Genomic DNA, 25,148 nt, shown 5'->3' with positions numbered 1-25,148 from the left:
AACCCCAGCACTACAAAGGCAGTCATTGACGTCATGTTACCTTGGAACCTGCTACAGTGAGTAAAAATCTTGAGACTGCATCCCTGTGTTGCTCCGTTCTTCACCTGTGCCTCCAGCCCAGCAACCCCCGCCATCACCTACTACTACCCCCATCCTCCCTGGGGCTCAGCTCTGCCTGTGGAGAGCCGCACCATCTAAGCTGTATCTCCATCTGCCTCAGAGGTCCCCATCCCGCAGCGGCGGCATCTAACTTGCCGCATACCACATGGGGCATCACGAATAAACTGTCATCAGCCCCTTCCTATTTACTAAATGACACCGCCGGGTTCACGGAACCGGGCCTCGCCACCGCGGCGTCCCAGGAGCAGAACCGCAGCCCGGTAACGAGTCACCCCGATGCGGGTGTGTCAGATGCAGGGTGGTACGGAACTGTGGAGAGCTTTGTGGGTGAGAGTGATAAGTTTATATTGGACTCTGAAGCGGATGGATAACCAGTGCAATGACTGGCACAGGGCAGAAGCATCAGTGAAGTGGTTGGAGAGGAAAATGATCCTGGCTGCGGCATTCAGAATGAATTGGAAAGGGGAGAGTTTAGTAACAGGGAGACCAATTAGTAAAGAATTACAATAATCCAGGCGAGAATGAATAAGAGCGACAGTAAAGCGGGCTTTACACGCTACGATATCGTTAATGATTTATCGTCGGGGTCACATTGTTTGTGACGCACATCCGGCGTCATTAACGATATCTCAGTGTGTGACACTTATGAGCGACCTAAAATGATCGCAAAAGCGGCCAAAATCGTTGGAGCAAGCAACATCTCCTTACCTGCCTCCGCCGCCAATGCGGAAGGAAGGAGGATGGGCGGGATGTTTACGTCCCGCTCATCTCCGCCCCTTTGCTTCTATTGGACGGCTGCCGTGTGACGTCGCAGTGACGCCGCACGACCCGCCCCCTTAGAAAGGAGGAGGATCGCCGGCCAGAGTGACGTCGCAGGACAGGTAACTCCGTGTGACGGGGGTAAGCGAGGTTGTGCGTGATGGGCAGCGATTTGCCTGTGTCGCACAACCGACGGGGGCGAGTACGATCGCTTGCGATCTCGCTGGCGAGATCGAAGCGTGTATAGCCCACTTAAGAGTCTTTTCAGAGTCAACAATAAGAAAAGATCGAATTCTAGAGAGTCAAATATAACCCCAAGACAGCGGGCGTGCTGCTGGGGCGTAATGGCAGAACCACACAGAGAAATGGTAATATTGGGTTTGGAAAGGTTAAGAGAGGGAGGAAACATGAGGAGTTTTTGACAGGTTCAGTTTTAGATAGAGGGAGGACATGATGTTGGAGACAGCGGACAGACAATTGCTAGTGTTTTGTAATAGTGCAGGGGGGATGTCAGGAGACGATGTGTACAGTTGGGTGTCATCAGCATAGAGATGGTACTGGAAACCAAATCTGCTGATGGTTTGTCCAATAGGGGCCATGTATAGAGAGAAAAGGAGGGGTTGAGGACTGAACCCTGAGGAACCCTAACCGTAAGGGGAAAAGGAGAGGAAGAGGAAGAGGTAGGAGGAGAACCAAGAGAGCGCTGTCCTTCAGCCCGATAGAGCAGAGCATAGTGAGGAGGAGCTGCTTGCAACCAGAGCTTGTATGAAATGAATAATATCACAGCAAAAATCTAGGGAAGATGGGAGTATTTGAGCACATTGAGAATGCTAATAACTAGCAGCTGTATGAAAGGAGAACTATCCTGGTTCCTAAAGGGGAATAGATGAAAATCCAGCAGAAAAGCTACCTAGTATAATGAATACTAACAGCAGGAACAATAGAAAGTCAGGAAGGATTTTGTGCATCCAAACGCTGTGACCTTCTATTGCCAGAAACCACATGACTGTCTGTCAACCGGGACACATCCATTACATTGATGGAATACTGGCCGCTGCCAGCACTACACATTTGTTGCCTGTTTATTCTAAAAGTAGGTGGATTTGCAGTACCCAGTTGAGGTTACTATGCACTGCTCCGAAACTGAGTACATCTGTCTGGCGGCACCACTGAGAACAGCTGATCGGCGAGGTTGCCGGGTTTTGTACCCACGCTGATCAGACATTGATGACCTATCCTCTGGTTTTATCCGAAAAAGAATTTGGACCAACTCGGAAACGCGTTACACAATAAATCTCTTCATCAACCTGACTTTGGGCATCCATCCACTGACAGCACTCAAAATACTTTTTTCAGATCCTAAATCCTTATCTCAGACAGCCCCTTTAAGTACAGATTTGAATGTGAATTTCCTTCACTTCACCCATCGCACCTCTTTCATTCCTCTTATTATTTCCTTTTATATTTTATTACCCAGGCACTTAATTTTGATGATTTTTTTAAGAAAAGGCGTTTATTAATTTCCTTTCTAATTGCAATTTAACTGCTTTCAAATCCCCAAAAAGAAACATCTCTCATATAATAAAAGAGCCGCGGACTCCTTCTATAGACGCTTTCACAAGAATTGCTTTCTCTTTGATGCTTTCTTGTCTTGCTAGCCAATTGCCAATTAGGAGAACACATTTTTTTGGAAGGCGCTCACTTCACCCTTATCGGGGAAGATTTTAGTATTCAGCTAAATTTTAATTTTCTCGTTACTCTTTCTAATGTTCTGCTTCACTTGGTGAATGATCACTCCTAAAAGCCTCCATTTAAAGATAAGACGCTACTAAAGCTCCCAGAAAAATATTTTAAGATGTGGGGATTAATTGAAATCTATCTTCTAAAATTATGATTCTTTTCGACTTAGACGCCAATTAGAGTATTGGAAAAGTTTCTAAAGTTTCCTTCTCCTGTACCCCCTGCTGCATCCTGATTCCTGCATCCGCTCAGATCTATGTATGCTTAGTTATAAATATCCGATTTTCTTAAGCCTCCTCACAGTATGTTGCCCTGCTAAGGTGTACCGTAGATCTCGGATATAAGGAATTATGATGTACAGGATCTCGGCTACTGTTGGGGTCATCTATGGCCAGAATCTGAAAGGAGGGATGACGCAGAACTCTTGCAGTCAAACAAGCAACTTTGTAATGGACATGATTTTTCGGAGAAGTTTTTGACCGGTCCTGGGAACTACGGGATATACGTCAACTGGTCCATCAGAGTGTGATAGATCCTATCCTAACATGACTGCTAGCTTTTTTGCCCTACAGAACTGCTGTGGGTGCTCCTGCCGTAGCCTACCCTATGTAGATGGCACTCTTAGGGTCGTACCGGTCACTTTTTGTAGGTGCTCTGTGTCTTTGTGGGTCCCTGTGGCATATAAGCCAATGACTTTCACAGATTGACTACACAAGGTTGTGACCATGGAGCAGGGACGTGAGGAGGAATACTCTCTAAGATTTGGCTCATTTTTTCACTATCAATTGGTATCAATACTAATAGCATCGAGCTTAGCCATTGGGTTGAGTGATTTTCTATCATGAATGGCCGGGTAAATAATAGATTAAAATATCATCCTTTCCTTGCTCAAAGTATTGTGTTAAAGGGAACCTGTCATGTGGAAAAATTCTACTAACCTGCAGATATAGGGTTAATCCGCAGTCTCAACCTGCTCGACTCGGCGAATAGCTCCCACTCCTATGAAGGTAGTGCTATTATATAGTAAATCTAATGTATATGTGCCGTCCCCGTGCCAGCAGCCGGGCTGCTCGGATCCGGATCTGCGGTGGCTTGAGGGGTCTCCGGATCCGGGGGTCGTGCGGCCACTCGATAAGAAGGGGGGGGCTATGTACAGGGGGGATAAGAATTTTTGTGACACCACTCACGGTGCGTGGTAATGTGAGGGACCACCGCTGCGATTGGGGAGCCCAGTGACGATGATGTGGCAGCCTGATGTTTTAACCCCTACGTGGGTAGGGGGTTGGTGTCCCGGGGCCCGTCGGACGGTTGGTGAATGGGTGCCGCTGGGGAAGGAACAGGGATATTTCAGTGTACTCACTCAGTCCAGGAATAACAACAGCGACAGCTTGTAAACCAGAATTCTGAGCACCGCTGCAGCTTGTAGGGCGCACGCTTGAGTCCGTGTCCTTGGTGTTGCTGTTAGCCTCTGGCCCAGTCCTTGGCACCTCTGTTTCGGTATAAAACTCTTCAGGTCCCGCTCACCTGTATGGCTAACGGAGTGAGCTTGCTCTCAGGGTTCACGCATAGGATTTCTGTGGACTGTATTGGGAAAGTCCTATCCCATCGGTGCGCTAGTTTCACAATTTTGGAGCAGGTTGGGGATGACACTTGAAGTCTTCACCCCCGTCAGGTAAATTACCGGAACGCGTGAAGCTACTTTCCGGCCTAGGGTCCACGTACCCCGTCGTGCCCTGGCCCCTGCCCGGTGATAGCTCAAGGCCGCACTCCTTGGCAGTCCGTGCCCCTTGACACTGTCCCCTGCGACCGGGTTCCAGCTCTTACCAGGCCCAGACCAACGTCTGCCACCTAGTACACAGGAGCTCCTCTCCGTGGCCTCTCCTCACGAGAGTCACCACTCCACCTCCTCTCCTTTCACTCTCCACTGCTCAACTCCAACTGCTCAACTGTCACTTTCCTCACTTTGCCCTCACCAACCCTCCATGTGGGCGGCCCTATTCCCTTTAGGCCCCCCCAATGGTGTGTCTGGTAGGTTAAAGTGGGAAGTGTTCCTAGGATTTTGATTGGCTAAGCTGTTAGCAACACCAAAGGACCAGGATCCGTAACGAAGGAGGGTGGATACTGTGCAGAAGGGCAGATTGCACAATACCTTGTGACGACCTGATAGGCCAGGGCGTCACATTTTCTTGACACTTTTTTCTTGAGTGTAATCATGTGGTGGCTTTATATTGGGTAACACTTGTTGCCCTTTAGGCCATCCAACTTTATCATGTACCGTTTGGATTTGCGTTTTCTAATAAAGAGATTCCTGTTTGTTTACCAGAGACCGGCTTGTCCTTTATGTCACCCTCTTTGTCTATGACGAGGACCCCGCAAGTAAAGAACGTAATGCCTAATGCCTCATACCCCAGCAAGAGCACCACATGCACAGATACATTTAATGAAGCAAGGGGAAGCACTGCCGGCCATCACCTGGCTCCCCTCATCACCAGTGCAGGTTGAGTCACCGCTTTGTGTATGGAGAGCAGTGGCTGTGAACAGGCTCCCCACAATGACTGACAGCCGGGTCTGCAACAGAGCAGCTATCAGTCAGTGCAGGTGTGACGCCCCAGGAACGCTGATCCTGTTCGGGGACGCCACAGTGCTCCTTCAGCAGGACAACAGGTAGTTGGGTTTTACTAACTTAATCGTGACGCCACTCTTGGTTTTGCGGTCAGGGGTGGGCGACCGCCACTGCAGTTTAACGAGCGTCTGGGGCTGGTGGTATTTGCAGTTAGATGGTATCACCTCCCGAGAGTGAGGCTGGCCTAGGTGCTCGGGTGTGTGTGTGGGGAACAACAGGTCACAGAATGACTCAAACACAGTCTAGAAAGTCTTTTAACTTGTTTACTCACTTTGATGGTTGTTGTGAGGTGCCCGGGCGATGCTGAGATAGACCAGGGGGGGGAACCAGGTATCCTTTCAGGCCGGTCCAGGGGTGACTGTCAACTCGCCTTCCTAGCCCTTCTTGTTTGGGAAGACCCCTGGCTTGAAGTACTGCTGGAATCATCCAGGGAAGTCGCATCTGCCTTTTCTCCCCTTTCTGGCCCGTTTGCTGGCAGCGTGGACCAAGTAAAGATGGCTTCTTGCCTTATCTCACTTATGGGCCCCCTCAATTGCTGCGGATGCTGCGGACTCTGTGTAGATGGGCAATGAGCCCCATAGGGGTGAATGAGCCCATGACTATCGGGAGGGTATAGGGTAGGAAGGGGTTAATGTTGAGGGAATAGGGCTGTGTAAGGGATTAAGGGATTGGTGGTTTGGTGAGCGGCGAGGATTGGGCCAGAGGTCATGAGGGGTGGGGAGAAAAGGGGGGGGTTTATAAGGGGCAGTTAATTGCAGTACCTCCTCTTTTGCCGTTGGTGCCAGTCGTGTTTGGCCCGCCCACCCGCCCTTAATATATATAAAAAAAAAAAAAAACGTAAAAATTATAAAAAAAAAAAAATTCAAAAAAAAAAAAAAAAAAAAAAAGACAAAAAAAAAAAAATAACAAAGGTTTATATGGTGGTTTTCTTTGTTTGTCGCAGCGGGGGGATAGGTCCGTTCCTAGAGGCTGGGAGCACCGATAGTCGGTGGGGAGTATGAAGTCACTCAGGGGGAGTGGCTTCAGACAGGATTGGGAACTTGTGGGCGTAGGTCCTGCAGGTTCTGGGGAGGGGTATTTTAACGATGGAACGTTAGTACCCCACACCTTGGGTTGGTTGGACACAGCCGAGGTGGTCCTCTGGGCCAGTGGTATGTTACGGCCAGGGGATGATAAGGATGATTATTGGCTTCTTGGACGGACCTATCGGTTGTTTGCCAGTTGGGAGGGTATACATGTATCGGTTTATGTTTAAAGAGGGTGGCATGTCGAGCCGCAAGTTGTGATACATGTATACTGTTAAAATAAAAGCTGTGGCCATTCGCCCAAAAAAGTTGTTATGTCTTTATTTCAAGTAGAGTGGTTAAGAGGTGTTCTGGTACATGGGAGACCCAATTATCCCTTTTAGATACGTCATGGTTGGTGAGGCACATCCAGCACCCTCACCGGCAGGTTTAGCAGACCAAGTAAATGGGTTTCTGCTCTAGGGACCTGTTTTCCCGTGCGGGCCTGGTGTACCAAAAGTCTCCATACTTAACTGCTTCGCTTCTTCCTGAGGTGTCTTTCAGGCTGACTAAGTGGCAACCGTTCTCCCCCGCCGACAGCCACTACACCTGCAGTGTCTGACTAGTGTGTCCACGCATGTCTGCACACTGCGCTCTCCACTTCAGACTGACTCACTACTCCCTCCCCTCTGTGCCTGCCTCTGCAACCTAGCAACCAGCTTCTTTACCGCACCCCATGAATGGAGGTGGAGGACATGCCCCCTCCTGCATCTGCCAAGGGGTCCCTTCAAGGGTAAGTGTGTGAGACCTGGTCACTATGTGCCTGTGTGTTCAAACCCTATTCCAGACATCAGGATTACCTGTTTGCACTCACCCAGCATGGGTGCAGTACTCAGTGGTGCCTGACCAGATCAGGGGTGCCACACAGGAGGTGTGGTTTCTGTAGGAGGTGGTCAGGATACTCCCACTCCTACTAGGTGTTGTATTAAGGTAAATCGCATAAGTAAGCTATGCTGTATACAGAATTGCCGACACTTCCTAATCTTCTAGTCTGAACTGGTGCAAACTGAACATAGCATACAATATAAAAAATAACAGTTGCACTGGAGTAGAGGGAAGGAGAAAAAACAAAGAGATGTATATGGTGAACACTGGAATCAGGTGAGCTTAAAGCACCATTCTGAGCTAGGGTTCCGCACCCCGCTGGTGCTTCTGGTCCGGTGAGTACTCACACCGTTTTCTCCCTGGCCAAGAAGTCACTTTACACTTGTTGTCTGACCGTCGACTTCTGACTGACTTAGGATGGACCGTTTGACTCATTTCAGACTCACTGTCTCTCAAGATGTCTGTCTCCTGTCAACTGACTGACCAGCCCCTCCTCCTCCCAGGTGCCTGACTAGCGGATTGGATAAGTCCCAACCAATCAGACCCCTCTCTAGCCTGTTACCGAGTCAGGGGAAAAAGGGCAGAATTCTGTGTTTGAATGTTATTTACCGGCACTGGTCTTCCAGGAATCCGTGGTAGCACCGCACCTGTTGCTGGATGCTATTGTACCGCCCCGTGCTCGGCGACAGCCGAGCCGCTCGGATCCGGACTCGCCGGGTGGGGGCTCGAGCGTCTCTGGACCCAGGGGCCCCGTGGTCTACTTCGATCTGAAAGGGGGACTGGCACTTTAAGGGGATGTAGGTGTACGGCCGGAGCCGTGTTTGAGTTTGTGACGCCACCCACGGGTAGTGGTGAAGGTGGGCACCACCGCTGCGGTTACTGGGCACCCGGGGGAGATGTTGTAAAGCAAGATGTTAACCCCTCCGTGGATAGGGATGGTGGCCCCGGGACCCGTTGGGGTGTTTGTTGGGCGGTGCAGGGCGACATGCGGCCGGAGGGCACTGCTGTACTCACGATTAGTAACACACACAAGTCTCTGGTAAACCAAGATGATGGTGGTCGGTACCCGCAGCCGGCTGCAGTCTGGTCCCCCACCCGGTTGGTGGTCTCTGCCTTTCTCCTGCACCGTGTTGTGTATTGGTGGGCTGCGTGCGCTTCAGCGTCAGGAGTCCGCTCCCCGGCTTTGTGGAAGTTGGGAGAGCCCGTTGCCCGCAGTCGGTAGCCCGTGGGATCTCTCTGCTTGTGCGGTGGCTTTCTATCCCCCTCGTTGGGCTGTTGTCTTCTTTCGGGACTTTGGGTGGGAAAGGACCTAAAGTCTTAGCCTCAATCAGTTAATTATCTAGTCCCAGTAGCTTCTGGACCTAGCTTCAGGGTCTGAGTACCCCCCTTTGTGCTCCGGTTTCCAGTCGGTTCCCCGGGTCGGTACCGGCGGGCCACTACCCTGTCCCGGTCCACCACGGTTCCACCGAGCGGTCTTCCCGGCTCCTGCAGGCTGAGGCCACCATATGCCTCCTGGCCAGAGGTACCAGGGCTCCTACCATGGCACCTGTCAGACTGTTGCAGACCTGAGCACAGGCCTGCCTCCACTCCACTTCACCACCAAAACTCAACTCTCCAACTCCTAGCCTAATCTAATCTGACTACTTTTCCCACCTCAGGCTCTCTGAACTCCTCGGTGGGCGTATCCAACCGCCTGGGCACGCCCCCTGGTGTGCCCATCAAACCCTGAGGGAGGTAACCAGGTTTTAAATGGTTGGCTGATGTCACCTTGTTAGGGGACTGGTGTTGTGCGGGGCACTATCTGTGACTACCTGGCTAGTCCAGGGCGTCACACTCCCCCTTGGTTAACTACAGACCGTCCGCGGGATGTCCGACCACCACCGTTTATTTTTGTTGTAACTGAAAAAGATCAAAAGAGAAAACATATCACAAGTATAATAACATTATTTACATTTCAAGTAGGCTTGGAATTCATCCCTTGCGGGAGGCACATTTCTTAAACGTTGCAATAATAAAACATTTTTATTAACTGGGAACGGGACGGGACTGGGTCCTTTCATTTGCCCACCCAAGCAAACCTACACCTTGATGCTGCCTCTAAAAACAGGTCAGCACTCCTTTTCTCCAGTCCAGGAAACGGGTTCAGGTCCGGGTATTGCCCAAACGGACCGGGTAATAAGTTCCTTACCCGGCAGTCTCTCAGAGGCCCCACGTCTAGGGGACCCCTGACCCGGAGGGTAGTCACCGGCTTCCTTGATGACGGAACCTCGGCCAACTCCACCGCAGGCCCTTCCTCCAACCAGCCTCTCCGGAGACTGTAGGGATGAAAAGGTGGTCCAGGGGCTATTTACAAGGCCCAAAAGTTTTTGGGTGGCCTCAAGTTCTCGGCTATGTTCATTGCTAACGGGTCAAACAACGGGAATCAAACAAAGTCCCAACGGGGACGGACTGCATGGTAGCCGGGAACCGCTACCTCACTCAAACTTTTCTTCTTCACTACACGGGGTTGGGCCGCTCCCGCTCCTGTTGTGTACCGGGCACCCCAAACCAGGTACGGTACATCCGGGGATTCACACTACACACACATTGGCTAGTCCAGGGCGTCACACTATACCCTGTGGCACCTGACACCTCAGGAGCGCCACAAGTTAACTCATTCTGATGGGAGAGTTTATGGGTATTGTTCCCTGTGGTTAAAAAGTAGGTTTTTCAAAAGAAAGATGCTTTAAAAATTGCATCTTTTTTTCTGGCTTTTTTTTGCGTTTAATTCTTCTGAAGCATTTTGTTTGTTTTTTCGCCAGCAATTTTGGATACCATTTTTTCAGCGCTTTTTAACCACTTTTATTAGCCCCTTTTATTCACTCCTTTTATTTTTCTGATGTTTTATGAAAGTAAGCAATGTTTAAAACACCAGCATTTTGTTTCATCTTCATCTCTTGAGTCTTCCATTAACTTGTATTGTAAAGCACAGAGCGTCTTCCTAGCAGAAAAAACTAAAGAACGGATATCTCATTTCTTTTAAGTGCTTTGGGATTTTGAAATCTTGAGAGTGATCAGCAAGCCACTATTCCATATAAAAGAATAGAACCTGATCAAAAAACGCCAGAAAAAAACTCCATAGTGTGAACATACATGATGATGCTTCTACCGAGCACCTGATTTCAAACCACAAAGTTGAACTCAACTTCCATGTAATCATAAATTAGCTATAATTTTGCCGTAGATTTTCTGCGGATTTGCTGCGTGTTTCGCTGCAGAAAATGTTCATAACATCTCTGCAGTGAATCACCAGCAAAACCTATGGGAAAAAAAAATCCTGTGCGCACTATGCGGAATTTGACAGCTGCATGTTTTGCTGAGGGAATCCCGCAGCAAAAACAAGTGCATGTCAATTCTTTTCTGCACGTCGCTGCGGGATTTCACTCCATTGACTGCCATGTAATCGTGAAATCCCGCAGGGAATAACGCAGGCAGCAAATTCTGTTCGGTTCACTGCGTTTTCCTGTGTTATTCCCTGAGGTATTTCGCGGTTTACCTGCGGTAATGTACATCGCTTGCCTGCGGTTTGCAGGGAAGTGATGTCATTATGACAGGAAGAGGAAGCGGAGCAGAGAGTAAACACACACAGATCACAGACACACAGACATCACAGTCACACACAGACATAGAATACACATAGAAAGCAAACGGAAATATAGAAAACAAAACACGTGGGCTCCGCTATATATTTACCGTCCAGCCGAGGTAAGCACACAGCAACGGCCCGGTATTCTCAGACTGGGGAGGGCGAGGGGCAGGGTTAATATCCCCTGCCTCCCTCCCACCTCCCGCAGCCGAGAGTATCAGCCGCAGCTGCCCCGGGACTGTCGCATGCATTATGCGGCAGTACCGGAGTGTCCCCGGCTCTTCCTGCTGCCGTGATGCAGTGGCAGTCAGGGTAATACAAGGAGTTAATGGCGGCGGATCACCGCCATTAACTCCAGGCTTGATCATGGCAGCGTTTATGAGACAGCTGACATGATCAACCCGTAAGTAAAGTGAAAAAACACAGACACCGAAAAATCCTTTATTTTAAATAAAACACAAAAAAGCCTCGTTCACCCTTTTATTAACCCCTCCCGAAACAAAGCTCCGACGTAATCCACCACTCCGGCGTAATGCACAGGTCCTGCGCTGCTTACATCCAGCCGCGACTGACACACAGCGCTGAATGCAGCCTCGCAGCGAGACAGCAGAGGTAATTACCGGTCATTTCCCACGGCCGGTAATGTGAACTCACTACCATCCGTGAGAAATGCAGCGATCTGTCCTCTATCTATCTATCTATCTATCTATCTATTCTTCTATCTGTCTCTTTATCTATCTATCTATCTACTATCTATCTCAGAAGGAAATTATTATTATTTTTTTTTTCAATGTGCTTTATTGCATTGAATGCAATAAAGCATATGTACCAACCCGCACGCGGCAAAACCGTGGCAATACCGCGAACAAAACCGCAGTAAAACCGCAGCAAACCACTGCAAACCGCATGCGGTTTTCGGGTGCGGTTCAGTTTTTTACCATGGGTGCGGTAATCTTTCAATGCCTGCGGAATTTTCTTGAGAAAATTCCATTTTCCAGTGCGCACATAGCCTAAGAAGATGGAGACTTTCTCCCATCAAAATGAACTCACTCATGGTTTCTCAGTTGACTCACTTTGCAACCAGCAATAAACAGTGCAACACAGCAAAAAAAAAAAAAAAAAAGCTAAAAATATGTGCTTTTTGTAAAAAAAAAATAAATGGTGTGAATATTCTTTATTGACTCAATTGTAGATTTTTGTGAAGTCAATGGACAAAATACCTTTTCTATTACCGAAATTCATGTGTTGTGGATTTTAAAATCAAAATGTAGAAAGTTTTTCCTTATTTGTGGGCAGGAAATTTGTTCTAATAGCATTTACTTTGCTGTTATTATATTTCATTATTAATTCTTTGGGCCAGAATTCTGGACCTTTTTGTTTGATTTCTTGGACGCTTCTTCTTATTTGACGCTATTGGGTCCAATAGCGGCTGTGTGGTCCACCCTAACCTCAACCCTAACCCCAACATTAACTCTAACACCAACCCTAACCCAAACTCTAATCCTAACTGCAACCCTAACCTTAACCCCAACCCTAACCCCAACCTTAACCCAAACCCCAACCCTAACCTTAACCCTAACCCCAACCCGAACCTTAACCCAAACCCCAAACCCTAACCTTAACCCCAACCCTAACCCAAACCCCAACCCCAACCCAAACCCCAACCCTAACCCCAACCCCAACCCTAACCCCAACCCCAACCTTAACCCAAACCCCAACCCTAACCTTAACCTCAACCCCAACCCTAACCCCAACCCCAACCCCAATCCTAACCCTAACCCCAACCCCAACCCTAACCTTAACCCCAACCCTAACCCCAACCCTAACCCCAACCCCAACCCTAACTTTAACCCCAACCCTAACCTTAACCCCAATCTTAACCCCAACCCTAACCTCAACCCCAACCCTAACACTAACCCCAACTGGAACCTTTACCCCAACCTTAACCCCAACCCCAACCCTAACTCTAACTCCAACCTTAACGTTAACCCTAACCCCAACCCTAATCTTAACCCTAACCCAACCCCAACCTTAACGGCAACCCTAACTCCAACCTTCATGTTCTCTCAAAGCCGAACCCCAAATCTGCTGTTAATCACTTTATACAGTGCATACTGTGGCATTACAGTCAGTTGTATGACAATTTTGGCTACAAGATGGCGCTGCACAGGCAGCAAAACCTCATGTGAATCCAGCATTGTGCTCTGCAGAGAATTTTTAAAAATCTTTACGAGAAAGAAAACAGAGTTTGGTGAGGGTTGTAGTTTTGTAACAGCTGCAGAGAACTTGTTGTTGATGTGGCGCCCCTGACCTGGTCAGGCACCAATGAGTACTGCACCCATGCTGGGGGCAGTACAATACAGGTAATCCAGAAGGCTGACCGAGGTGTGACTACACAGGCGCATAGTAATCAGGCCTCACACATGTACCTTTGGGAGGACTCCTGAGAGCTTCCAGGAGGGGGCGTGGCCTCCATGTCCACTCAAGGGGTGTGGTAGAGAGCCTGGTTGCTAGGTGGCATAGGCAGGCATGAGTGGGAAAAGGAAGAAAGAAGTGAGCTGAGTCAGTCAGTGAAGGAGTGTCAAGGGAGGAGGAGTAGTGAGAAGACAGCGGAGAGAGCAGATGTGCAGGTCCCATGAGTGAGCCGATTTAGTGTGCAGCTCAGGGAGAGCAGAAGCAGACCCTGGAGCTGTGGCAGTCTAACAGCGTCCGCGCAGTGACTACTGATGGGGGAGACCGGTCACCTGGTAGTGCCGCCCGAAATCCACCTAAAGCTAGAGAGAGCAACGGGGTGGCAAAGTAAGGGGACTGCAAGGGAGTAACCAGGCCCAAACTGGTAACAGGTCCCATTGCAGAGATAGATCTACCTTTCTTCTGCCAAACCTGCCTGAGGGGGCACTTCAAACCCCCAAGGCAACACCACAGAGTCCGCAGTCACGTAGCAGAGTGAGGGCCCATAGCTCACAGGAGGCAAGCAGCCGGAGTGACCTGATCCAGGCTACAAGCAAACGGGCCGAAACGAGGGGAGCAGTAACTTTCCTGGGTGACCCCCGTAGGGACTGCAAGTCGGGGTTACCACAAACCACCAAAGGGCTAAGGAAGGCGAGTCAGTAGCCACCCTCACCAGTCAGCCGGAAGGACACCTGGTTCCAGCCTGGTTCATCCCAGCTACGCCCGGGTTACTCACCCTGCCATCAACAGTTAGTAAAACCCCTGAAAGACATTCTGCTTGTGTTGAGTTATTCTGCGCCTTGTGGTTCCACACTCCTACACAGGGCCCTGGGGCTTGCCTCACTCTCAGGAGGCTATTACAACTGACTGCACCCACCATCAGCCCCAGGAATCCCTTAATCTGCAGTGGCGGTATCCACTGACCGCAATTCTGAGAGTGGCATCACGACAATCCCAAGAAGGTTCCCTACCTGTGACCAGAACCGTCCCATCACGTGGAGTCCCTAAAGGTAATGCCGCTACACCGCACCTGTGGGGTTTCCCATCCTGGCGTCACGAACAGGATAAGGACTAGACTGTTAAGACAGGTGACCATGTGCCTGGGCGGTCCGCTTAAAAAGTTTGAAGCGCCGCCATATTGCCACCATGAAAAGCGTGCTGGAAAACAACAGAATCCCGCGCTGGAAGAAGTTACCACCCATGAAGAGGTGTGGCAAGTTACAGAGAGAGAACCCCTGCAGCGTACTGACCTCGGGTGTGATGGAAGGAGCTCTGACCTTACCCAGAGGCGAAGTATAAGGCTGGTGAACGAAAAAGGAGAAAGCGAAAGTCTGCTATTGAGATAAAAGCTACAGGAAGAAGTAGAGGAGATGGCGTCTGAACGCAGAGACCCAGAGCCAGGCTCCGCTGCCTGATGGTATCGGGAGCTTGCCCAGTTCTGCGACCGACTGGAGGCCAGGATCGTACGGCAGATCAGAGAGGGATGCACGGAGCTTCTGGAGATGGCTGCAGCGGTTCAGGCCTACGAGAAGGGAACCGCACGACAAGTGCCACACCGGGCGGCGACGACTCAGACCCCGATGATGCTACTGATGGGTGAGTCCTGTGTTGCCCCTGCCCGCTGGAGTGCCCCGACCCCTGCAGCCATGCCCGCGGTCCCTGGAGAGATGCCTGGCGCGGCGACACTGGACCAGGCCGCAGCCACGCCAGGTGCAGCCCGCCAAGCCCAGGCCGCCGGAGCGATGCCCTGCCCAGCCTGCCAAGATCCAGCCGCAGTCGCGACACCGATCCATGCCGCAGGAGCGACTCCAAACCAGGCCGCAGCCACGCCAGGTGCGGCCCGCCAAGCCCAGATCGCCGCAGCAACGCCCAGCCCGGCCCACCAAGAACCGGCCATAGCAGCGATGCCCGCTGAGACTCTGGCTGCGACCCTGTTTGAGACCGCAACGGCGATGCCCTGCCCGGCCTGCCAAGAACCGGCCGCAACAGTGACGCTGATCCAGGCTGCCGCCATGCCAGACCCGGCCCGCACAGACCAGGCCGCTGCAGCGATGCCCTGCGCGGCCCGCCAAGACCAGGCCGCCGTCATGCTGGGCGCGGCCCGCCAAGACCAGGCCGCCGCCACGCAGGGCACGGCCCACCAAGACAAGGCTGTACAGCTATCTACCCCGGCCTGTAAGGCCAGAGCAAACACCGTTCCCCAGTCTAAGGAACCGGGTCCCACGTCCCCGCCAGGAAGAGCAGGTCCAGAGTACCTGAAGTTTAAAGCGGACTTGGAGGCGCGGTTCCCCAAAGAGATGGTGGACTGCTATCTGCTCCCCTGGCGCTCACCCAGAGTGTCCTCAGTGATGTCTGCGGCAAAGAGCCCACCACCCTGGCCTGCTGATGAAAATCCATCCCCAGCGCTAATGTGACGCCCTGGGCAAGCCAGGGATCACAGGTCATCACACCACCACACCCTACACCCCAGTTAGGAACACACAGCTAACCCAAAAATCCATGTTGCCTTCCTCCAGAGGCTGATGTTCACACCAGGGGGTGGGCCAGGTGGTTGGCTCCGCCCACCGAGGAGTTCACAGCTCTGGAGGCGGGAAGAACCAGGCAGTCAGCTCAGGGGGAGCTTGAGTGAGGAGCTAAGTGAAGGAGTAAACAGTGAAGTGTAAAGAGAGTGAAAAGTGACAGAAGTAAAGCCTGAAGTTGGTCCGGCTGTGTGCCAGGACAGTGTCAGCAAGGTCAGCAGACGGCGGTGATTGTCTGGAGGGGTGACTGCTCGGAGGTTACTGGAAGGACCGCGGACGGGTGGTGACCCGGCGGTCTGGAGCAGTGTACAAAGGACAGTCAGCACCAGGGCAGGGGCCTTTCGGATCCCGGCAAGGCTAGGAGTCGCCATAATTTGCCAAATCCGTCAGTGAAGGGGACGACTGTCTCCAAACAACCAAGTCCCGATTGAAGGCAACAGCCCAACCATTAAAGCAGAGACACCGCCACCGCTAGGGCACCAGTTTCTGAGGGCCAGCGCCTGCGGGCAAAGAGTAGAGCTCCTCCGGTCCAGCTTGAAGCCGGGGAGCGGGTTACCGGTGGGAACCCATCGCAACCAACATCAACATAGGTGCAGGACAGAGGGACCGTCACCGTCACCTTCTGGGGAAAGCAAGTGCAGCCGTCCGTGGGAACCGTCTTTCCAGCCGTGTGGATTACCGAGAACTGTGTCACCGTCTCAGGCTGAGTGAGTACCACACTGCCGCAAGGCACAGCGCTGCCCCCGCGTCCGTGCGCCCACCAGGCCCTGCACCTCCCACCTCATCACTGGGCCCCGGGATCACCAAACCCTACCCACGGAGGGGCAACACAACAACCTGCTGCTTTACACCATCACTCCCGGGATCCCCATACAGAGCAGCGGTGCTGTCAACAACTCACCACAACCGTGGGTGGCGTCACGGACAATAGTCTATCTCCCAAAACCCAATCCCCTTTCACTCACGGGCGAGGAGCGCCGCTCGAGAACCCCCGGGATCCGGCCCACCGCTTGAGCCACCACTGAGCAGCCGCAGCCGGACCCGAGCAGAGGGGTGAGCGCAGTGCTGACACCCTCCTCCCCGCCCGCGACAACTTGGCGTCACGAACAGGATCTTACCGCTCTGCCGTTGGGTAGAGGTGCGCCTTGTTACCGCCGGAGGTGTCCGGCAGAAAAATTTCAGAAGCCGCCATCTTTGGCGCGAAAAGTCCCCGCTCGAGCGTCTTCCCGAGTAGCAGAGGCGCGAAGGCCAAAACCCCGCCCCGATAGAGGAGTGGCGGAAGAGAAGCTAAGGGGGACGCGATGGCGGCTGGCTGCATGTGAACGCAGCTATAAAAGCAGGGACGCCAGGACTCTGCAGACATCTTGTTCCTGGGAAAAGCCACCAGCAGCATGTGGATGCCGTCCCACGACACCGTAGCCCCCGCGCCTGGAACCGCGGCGTGGGTGGAGATCCGGACCGCGCAGCTCTACCAACGGCTGCAGGTCAGGATGCAGCTCCTCATGGAGGAGTGGGAGACCGACATGGCGGACGTTATAGCAGCCGTGCGGAGACGCGAGGAGGAAGCGGAGGAAGGGAGGGTGAGTGACCCACGCCCCGATGCCCTGGAAGGGCCGGTCATCGCGGCTGCGGGACCCGGTCCAAGCCCTCTCCCCCCGTTGCCTCCCTCGCCACCCGTCTCGGAGGCCGTGACCCCGCCACTAGGCCTGCTACCACCGCAACCGGTAGCAATACCCAGCGTCCCCGCCCAGGCGGGCCGACCTGTAGCCGGAGCCCGTAGTCGACCGGAGGTGTTGCCATGGAAGGCCCCAAAGACTGAACCGGAGGCATCCCCTGAAAAATCCCCCGAGCCGGAGCTGATGACCCGATCCGAGCCGAAGGCCCAGCAGCGGAAAGCCCCTATGCCCATCCCCCACACCTCGGCTTAGGTAGCGCTGGGTTGTTGCTGTAAGGCAGCGCCCAAGGCCAAGACACCGCGGGACCCGCCGCCCAGATTCCTGACAGTGGGCAACGTCCAGAATGTCCCGCGGGGCCCGACCCGTGCGCCGGAGCTCGCAGCAGCGCCGTATTGGGATAGGGAGCCGGTACCGCTGGGCCTGGAGATCGGTGAACGGGAGAGGAAGAAGGCCGAGCTGGTGGCCCGAGCGATAAGGGAGATGGAAAATCTCCGCCAGGCCACGTTCCGTGTCCGGGTGTAATACTATTGTATGTTCTGAGGATTTCGATAGCGTTAGGGCAATGACAACCAGAGACGAGTTCTTGGTACAAGATGTTTATAATATGTAACCACGGTAGGTACAGAACGGAACAAACACAACAGAACAAACACACGAAATACTTTCCCGAAACGGAGCGAAGGGAATTCCCGGGGCCACGCACCGGACTCCCCCAGGGAGACCACCAGAGCGAACCCCTATACAGGGACTGTCCGGCAATCACCCCGGAAGGCCTAAATGCACAGCAGCCGGGACACAAGGGGCAAGTGGTAAAGTCCAGGAGTGTCCGTACGGGATGATAGTCCAGAGTCGGTCGGTATTCTTTCAGGAGGATCCAAAGGCAATCAGGAATTAGAAGCAGCAAGGCAGGAGCACACAGCAAGCAGTATACTCAGGCACTGGACTAGGCTTAGAGGCGGCCTTTTAAGCAGCTGGACAGGAAGTAGGGCAACAGAACAGTAAACTCCATGTTAACCGAGGGCAAGCTTTTGTCAAAAGAGAACTGGAAAACCCGGAAACCTGACACCGGGGCCCGCTGTATGAGGGGCAGGTGAGGCGGTTTGATGTCCGCCGGGGCTATGGGTTTATATACGAACCGGGCCTGGAGGCCGAAGTGTTTATAGCCCGGCGGGATGTGAATGCCCACCTGCCCGAGGAGCACCCCGGCCGTAACCTGATGCCGGGAGACATAGTACAGTATACCCGGCACTGTGGAGAGAGGGGGTGGTTTGCCCTAGATGCCAAACTGAGGGGCAGCCAGGAGGGCCGAGTGAGTCCTGCACCCCCTCCCTCGGATGAAGCTGAAGCCGATTATCCGGAGTAAGGGCAGCGGATGCCCGCTGCAGCAGTCCCCGTTGGGACCACCACTAAGTTGTTTGAAAGTTTGCAAAATGATAAGAGAAAATGATTATTGAAACTTCACCTGATTGTCTACACTGTGATTGGGAAAACCGGCCGTTGCCGGCACCGTTGTCCCCGTGGGGACCGTTTAAAAAGTTTGCATGAGGAACTGCTTATGGACAAGCCCGTGAACTTGCAGGGCAACAACAGACGCTAGTGGCTTGTAAATAAGTTGTTTACCGTTACCGTTTCCGCATTGCCGCCTCCGGAGAGGCAGGTTGGAGGGAGGGCCCGCAGTAGAGCCGGCTGGGGCCCAGCCACCACCGGGACCGGTGGCTACACTCTGGAGGGGAAGGACAGATCCCGCTCGGGTAACTTGTGCTGGACTTGGGTCAAGGGGTGCTGCCTGGGTTTTAGGGGCAGCATCAGGGCCAGGTTGCTTGGGTGGGAGAGAGCGGAAACCGTAACCGTGAACCGTTTTGCAACGTTTAAGTAAAGTGCCTCCCGTTATGGGAAGAAGTAATAAAAATGTAAATATGTTACTGTTTTACAATTTTATATATTTTTCAGAAAAATAAAACCGGTGTTGGACGGGCAGCCCGCGGACGGTCTGCATTTTGCTAAGGGGGAATGTGACGCCCTGGGCAAGCCAGGGGTCACAGGTCATCACACCACCACACCCTACACCCCAGTTAGGAACACACAGCTAACCCAAAAATCCTTGTTGCCTTCCTCCAGAGGCTGATGTTCACACCAGGGGGTGGGCCAGGCGGTTGGCTCCGCCCACCGAGGAGTTCACAGCTCTGGAGGCGGGAAGAACCAGGCAGTCAGCTCAGGGGGAGCTTGAGTGAGGAGCTAAGTGAAGGAGTAAACAGTGAAGTGTAAAGAGAGTGAAAAGTGACAGAAGTAAAGCCTGAAGTTGGTCCGGCTGTGTGCCAGGACAGTGTCAGCAAGGTCAGCAGACGGCGGTGATTGTCTGGAGGGGTGACTGCTCGGAGGTTACTGGAAGGACCGCGGACGGGTGGTGACCCGGCGGTCTGGAGCAGTGTACAAAGGACAGTCAGCACCAGGGCAGGGGCCTTTCGGATCCCGGCAAGGCTAGGAGTCGCCATAATTTGCCAAATCCGTCAGTGAAGGGGACGACTGTCTCCAAACAACCAAGTCCCGATTGAAGGCAACAGCCCAACCATTAAAGCAGAGACACCGCCACCGCCAGGGCACCAGTTTCTGAGGGCCAGCGCCTGCGGGCAAAGAGTAGAGCTCCTCCGGTCCAGCTTGAAGCCGGGGAGCGGGTTACCGGTGGGAACCCATCGCAACCAACATCAACATAGGTGCAGGACAGAGGGACCATCACCGTCACCTTCTGGGGAAAGCAAGTGCAGCCGTCCGTGGGAACCGTCTTTCCAGCCGTGTGGTTTACCGAGAACTGTGTCACCGTCTTAGGCTGAGTGAGTACCACAGTGCCGCAAGGCACAGCGCTGCCCCCGCGTCCCTGCGCCCACCAGGCCCTGCACCTCCCACCTCATCACTGGGCCCCGGGATCACCAACCCCTACCCACGGAGGGGCAACACAACAACCTGCTGCTTTACACCATCACTCCCGGGATCCCCATACAGAGCAGCGGTGGTGTCAACAACTCACCACAACCGTGGGTGGCGTCACGGACAATAGTCTATCTCCCAAAACCCAATCCCCTTTCACTCACGGGCGAGGAGCGCCGCTCGAGAACCCCCGGGATCCGGCCCACCGCTCGAGCCATCACTGAGCAGCCGCAGCCGGACCCGAGCAGAGGGGTGAGCACAGTGCTGACACCCTCCTCCCCGCCCGCGACACTGCCACAAGAGGAGTGCTCAGAAGAACTAAGGGGGAGGGGAGGCCAGAAGGCTGAGGAGCTGACCCCAGAGCCATCAGCAGTGGATCCATGCCCAGAGCCAGAAATGCTGCCGTATTCTCGCTGGGAGGAGAGCCCGACACTCTCTACTGAAGAAGAGCTGACTGTCTACATGACCAGTAAATATATCACCTGGGAGACTGCAAGCAGTGAAGTAGCAACCCAGCAGAATCCAGCCCGCAAGACATGGCGCCGCAGCAGAACAAAGTTTTTCCCTGCACAGCAATCTCCAGATAGAAAAGACGAAGTAACAGCCAGAGACTTGGAGGAGAAGCAGTCATTAAGGAGAGCTAAATCCCAGGTCAGAGGACCCCTTTGTCGTGGAGTTGTAGAAGACTTCAGTTTGAAATCAGGATATGGCTTCATAGTTGCACCTGGTATAAAAGAAGGCATCTTTGTAAGCAGGAGAGACATTGGAGCACACCTGCCTAGAGGACATCCAGGAAGAAATCTGTATATAGGAGACCTGGTAGAATTCACCAAACACCAAGGAGAACGCGGATGGTACTCACTAGATGTTACATCATGCCCCAGAAATCCCTACAGTAACCCTGCTGTCTCAACACTACAAGATAAAGAAAGAAAAAAAGAAACAGACACAGAAGGAGAGGAAAGAAAAGACAAAGAACCCATTGATGAGACCACTACAGATGATGACGACAGGTGCCACAGCCCTACAGGCCCAAAGCCCTGGTGAGGAGGAATCTATGTAAAGAAGCAAAGCAAGAAAGTACAGCAAGTTATTGTTTTTGACCAGTTTGCAACGTTCACAAGTTTAAGCATGTGCCCACATGAACTTATGTGAGAAACCCTTTTGCACTTTAAACCTATGAACCTTAAGGCTATGAACTGGCTATAGCCACAAACTCTCGCAGTGTAAATAGTTACCCCAGAGGTACAACCACCAGAGCCAGCCTGATTAGGGGCCTGGCTCGCCTGCAACCAGGGAGCACGCCTGTTTATGGGGCCTGACTCTCCACCACAAAGAGGGTACCTGGTCAGCACCAACCGTGGAGGCCGCCTCTACATCCTGCCAGAAGAGGCTGAAGGCGCAGCTCCACCAGGCCAGGTATACCCTGAAACCACCAGACCAAGAAAGCCGCCTCTACATCCTGCCAGAAGTGGCTGAAGGCGCGGCCAACGGGAGAGGAAGATGGGAGGAAAGGTCTGGGGAAGCAGATGGCCCAGACCTGGTTGCTAAAAGAACCGGTGACCTACCTCCTGAGAGGGTTTTGGGTTGATTAACGGACTTGTCGGTGGAGGGTGGTGATGTATGGTACCTGGTGGTTTTAAAATGTTTTATAAGTTTTAATGTTTTATGCATTTTTAAATGTTGTCTTGCAGCCCGAGGACGTGCTGGTGATAACTAAGGGTGAATGTGGCACCCCTGACCTGGTCAGGCACCACTGAGTACTGCACCCATGCTGGGGGCAGTACAATACAGGTAATCCAGAAGGCTGACCGAGGTGTGACTACACAGGCGCATAGTAATCAGGCCTCACACATGTACCTTTGGGAGGACTCCTGAGAGCTTCCAGGAGGGGGCGTGGCCTCCATGTCCACTCAAGGGGTGTGGTAGAGACCCTGGTTGCTAGGTGGCGTAGGCAGGCACGAGTGGGAAAAGGAAGAAAGGAGTGAGCTGAGTCAGTCAGTGAAGGAGTGTCAAGGGAGGAGGAGTAGTGAGAAGATAGCGGAGAGAGCAGATGTGCAGGTCCCATGAGTGAGCCGGTTTAGTGTGCAGCTCAGGGAGAGCAGAAGCAGACCCTGGAGCTGTGGCAGTCTAACAACGTCCGCGCAGTGACTACTGACGGGGGAGACCGGTCACCTGGTAGTGCCACCCGAAATCCACCCAAAGCTAGAGAGAGCAACGGGGTGGCAAAGTAAGGGGACTGCCAGGGAGTAACCAGGCCCAAACGGGTAACAGGTCCCAGTGCAGAGATAGATCTACCTTTCTTCTGCCAAACCTGCCTGAGGGGGCACTTCAAACCCCCAAGACAACACCACAGAGTCCGCAGCCACGTAGCAGAGTGAGGGCCCATAGCTCACAGGAGGCAAGCAGCCGGAGTGACCTGGTCCAGGCTACAAGAAAACGGGCCGAAACGAGGGGAGCAGTAACTTCCTTGGGTGACCCCCGTAGGGACTGCAAGTCGGGGTTACCACAAACCACCAAAGGGCTAAGGAAGGCGAGTCAGTAGCCATCCTCACCAGTCAGCCGGAAGGACACCTGGTTCCAGCCTGGTTCATCCCAGCTACGCCCGGGTTACTCACCCTGCCATCAACAGTGAGTAAAATTCCTGAAAGACATTCTGCTTGTGTTGAGTTATTCTGCGCCTTGTCGTTCCACACTCCTACACAGGGCCCTGGGGCTTGCCTCACTCTCAGGAGGCTATTACAACTGACTGCACCCACCATCAGCCCCAGGCATCCCTCAATCTGCAGTGGCGGTCTCCACTGACCGCAATTCTGAGAGTGGCATCACGACAATCCCAAGAAGGTTCCCTACCTGTGACCAGAACCGTCCCATCACGTGGAGTCCCTAAAGTTAATGCACCGCTACACCGGACCTGTGGGGTTTCACATTGACAGCATAAAAGTTTGACAGCATGATAACAATACATTGACTTGCAGAGCGGAAATGTTCAGCTCCAATACCTAATGCAAAATCTGAAACAGTGCCCACAATTACCATGTTTTATTTATAAAATTGGTGTCTCCTTTGGGCTCCCACCATAGCCGCCAACAGTCCTGATTTTTCACATACAATAAGGATCAATCCTGGGTCAAAAAAGGAAGGGGTTTATATGAACACTGCCCTGAACCGGGTGATCCAGGCGGGAGTAGGTGTCCCCAGCGGGATTGGGGTGGGACTTATACACCCTTGTGCTAACAGTTCTGAATTTGATAAATGTGGTGTAAGGACTAGAACAAGGTGTATCTGCTACCTTTGTATAGCTACACCGATGGACAGCGTCACCACTAGCACGTCTGGGCAAGTGTTGGGGCCCTGCACAAATGGGGGGGCTACTCACTTGCTGGACGGTGTCACTAGAATTTACTGGTGTATGAGGCTTGGGGTAACTGTTTTCCTTGCGCAGTGTCTCCCTCTGTTGCCCTGTACGATGAGCGCAGCATCTGGAGTCTGACTGTTGTCAGCTTATGAATAATAATAAGCCAGCAGCAGAGCGTTGTCACTGTCCACAGCAGAGTCGAGTGACATCCCTGCATCGCTCGGTATACTGGCCCTGCTCTGCTGCCGAGAGCGCACAGTGGGGAGACAGCATATGGGGGTAGAGATAGCGCACAGGGGTAGGACACAGTGTGCAAGGGCGATAGACTGTGCATGGGAGAGAGGGGATAGACAGCATACAGGGGGAGAGACAGTGCACAGGGGAAAGAGACTGCGACTGGGGGGAGACAGCGCACGGGGGGGGGGAGACCCAGTGCACAGGAAGGAGAAACAGTGCGCTGGGGGTAGAGGCAGTGCACAGGGAGAGACAGCGCATGGGGTACACAGTGCATAGGGGGCAATAGCGTGATGCCCTGGACAAGCCAGGTAGTTAAAGTTAGAGCCCCGCACAACACCAGTACCCTCACTAGGTAACACCAGCCAATCACATTAAACCCTAGTCACCTCCCTCTGGGCTGGATGGACACACCAGGGGGCGGAGCCAGGTGGTTGTACACGCCCACCGAGGAGTTCAGAGAGCCTGAGGCAGGAAACACAGTGCAGTTGAGTTTAGGAGTTCAAGAGTTGAGGTTAGTTTGAGAGTTGAGTGGAGTAGGTCAGGCCTGTGTGACAGGCCTGTGACAGACTGACAGGTGCCAGGGTAGAAGCCCTGGTACCCTTGGCTAGGAGGCATACGGAGGCCTCTGCCTGCAGGAGCCGGAAAGACGGCTCGGTGGAACCGTGGTGGACCGGGACAGGGTAGTGGCCCGCCGGTATCGACCCGGGGAACCGACTCAGAAACCGGAGCACAGAGAGGATACTCAGACCCTGAAACGAGGTCTAGAAACTACTGGACTGAGTTAATTAACTGATTTTGGTCTGGACTTTAGGTCCTTTCCCACCCAAAGTCCCTCATAGAAGACAACAGCCCAACCAGGGGGATAAGCAGCCACCGCCACGGCTCAGAGATCCCACGGGCCAGCGTCTGTGGGCAAAATGCTCCTCCGACATACACAAGCCGGGGAGCAGACTCCTGTATTGCAAGTTCAGGTAGTCCATCATCACAACCAGGTGCAGGAGAAAGGCAGAGAGCACCAACCAGGTGGGGGAACCCGACTGCAGCCGGCTGCGGGCACCGACCACCATCATCTTGGTTTACCAGAGACTCGAGTGTTTCATTCTAATAGTGAGTACACCAGTGCCCTCCAGCTGCCCATCTCCCTGCACCGCCAAAGCACCCCCAACGGGTCCCGGGGCCATCATCCCTGCCCACGGAGGGGTTAACAACTTGCTGCATACCATCTCCCC

This window comes from Anomaloglossus baeobatrachus, chromosome 2 (assembly GCF_048569485.1).
Source record: "Anomaloglossus baeobatrachus isolate aAnoBae1 chromosome 2, aAnoBae1.hap1, whole genome shotgun sequence".
Classification (NCBI taxonomy): Eukaryota; Metazoa; Chordata; class Amphibia; order Anura; family Aromobatidae; genus Anomaloglossus; species Anomaloglossus baeobatrachus.
Note: the sequence above shows the minus strand (reverse complement) of the source record.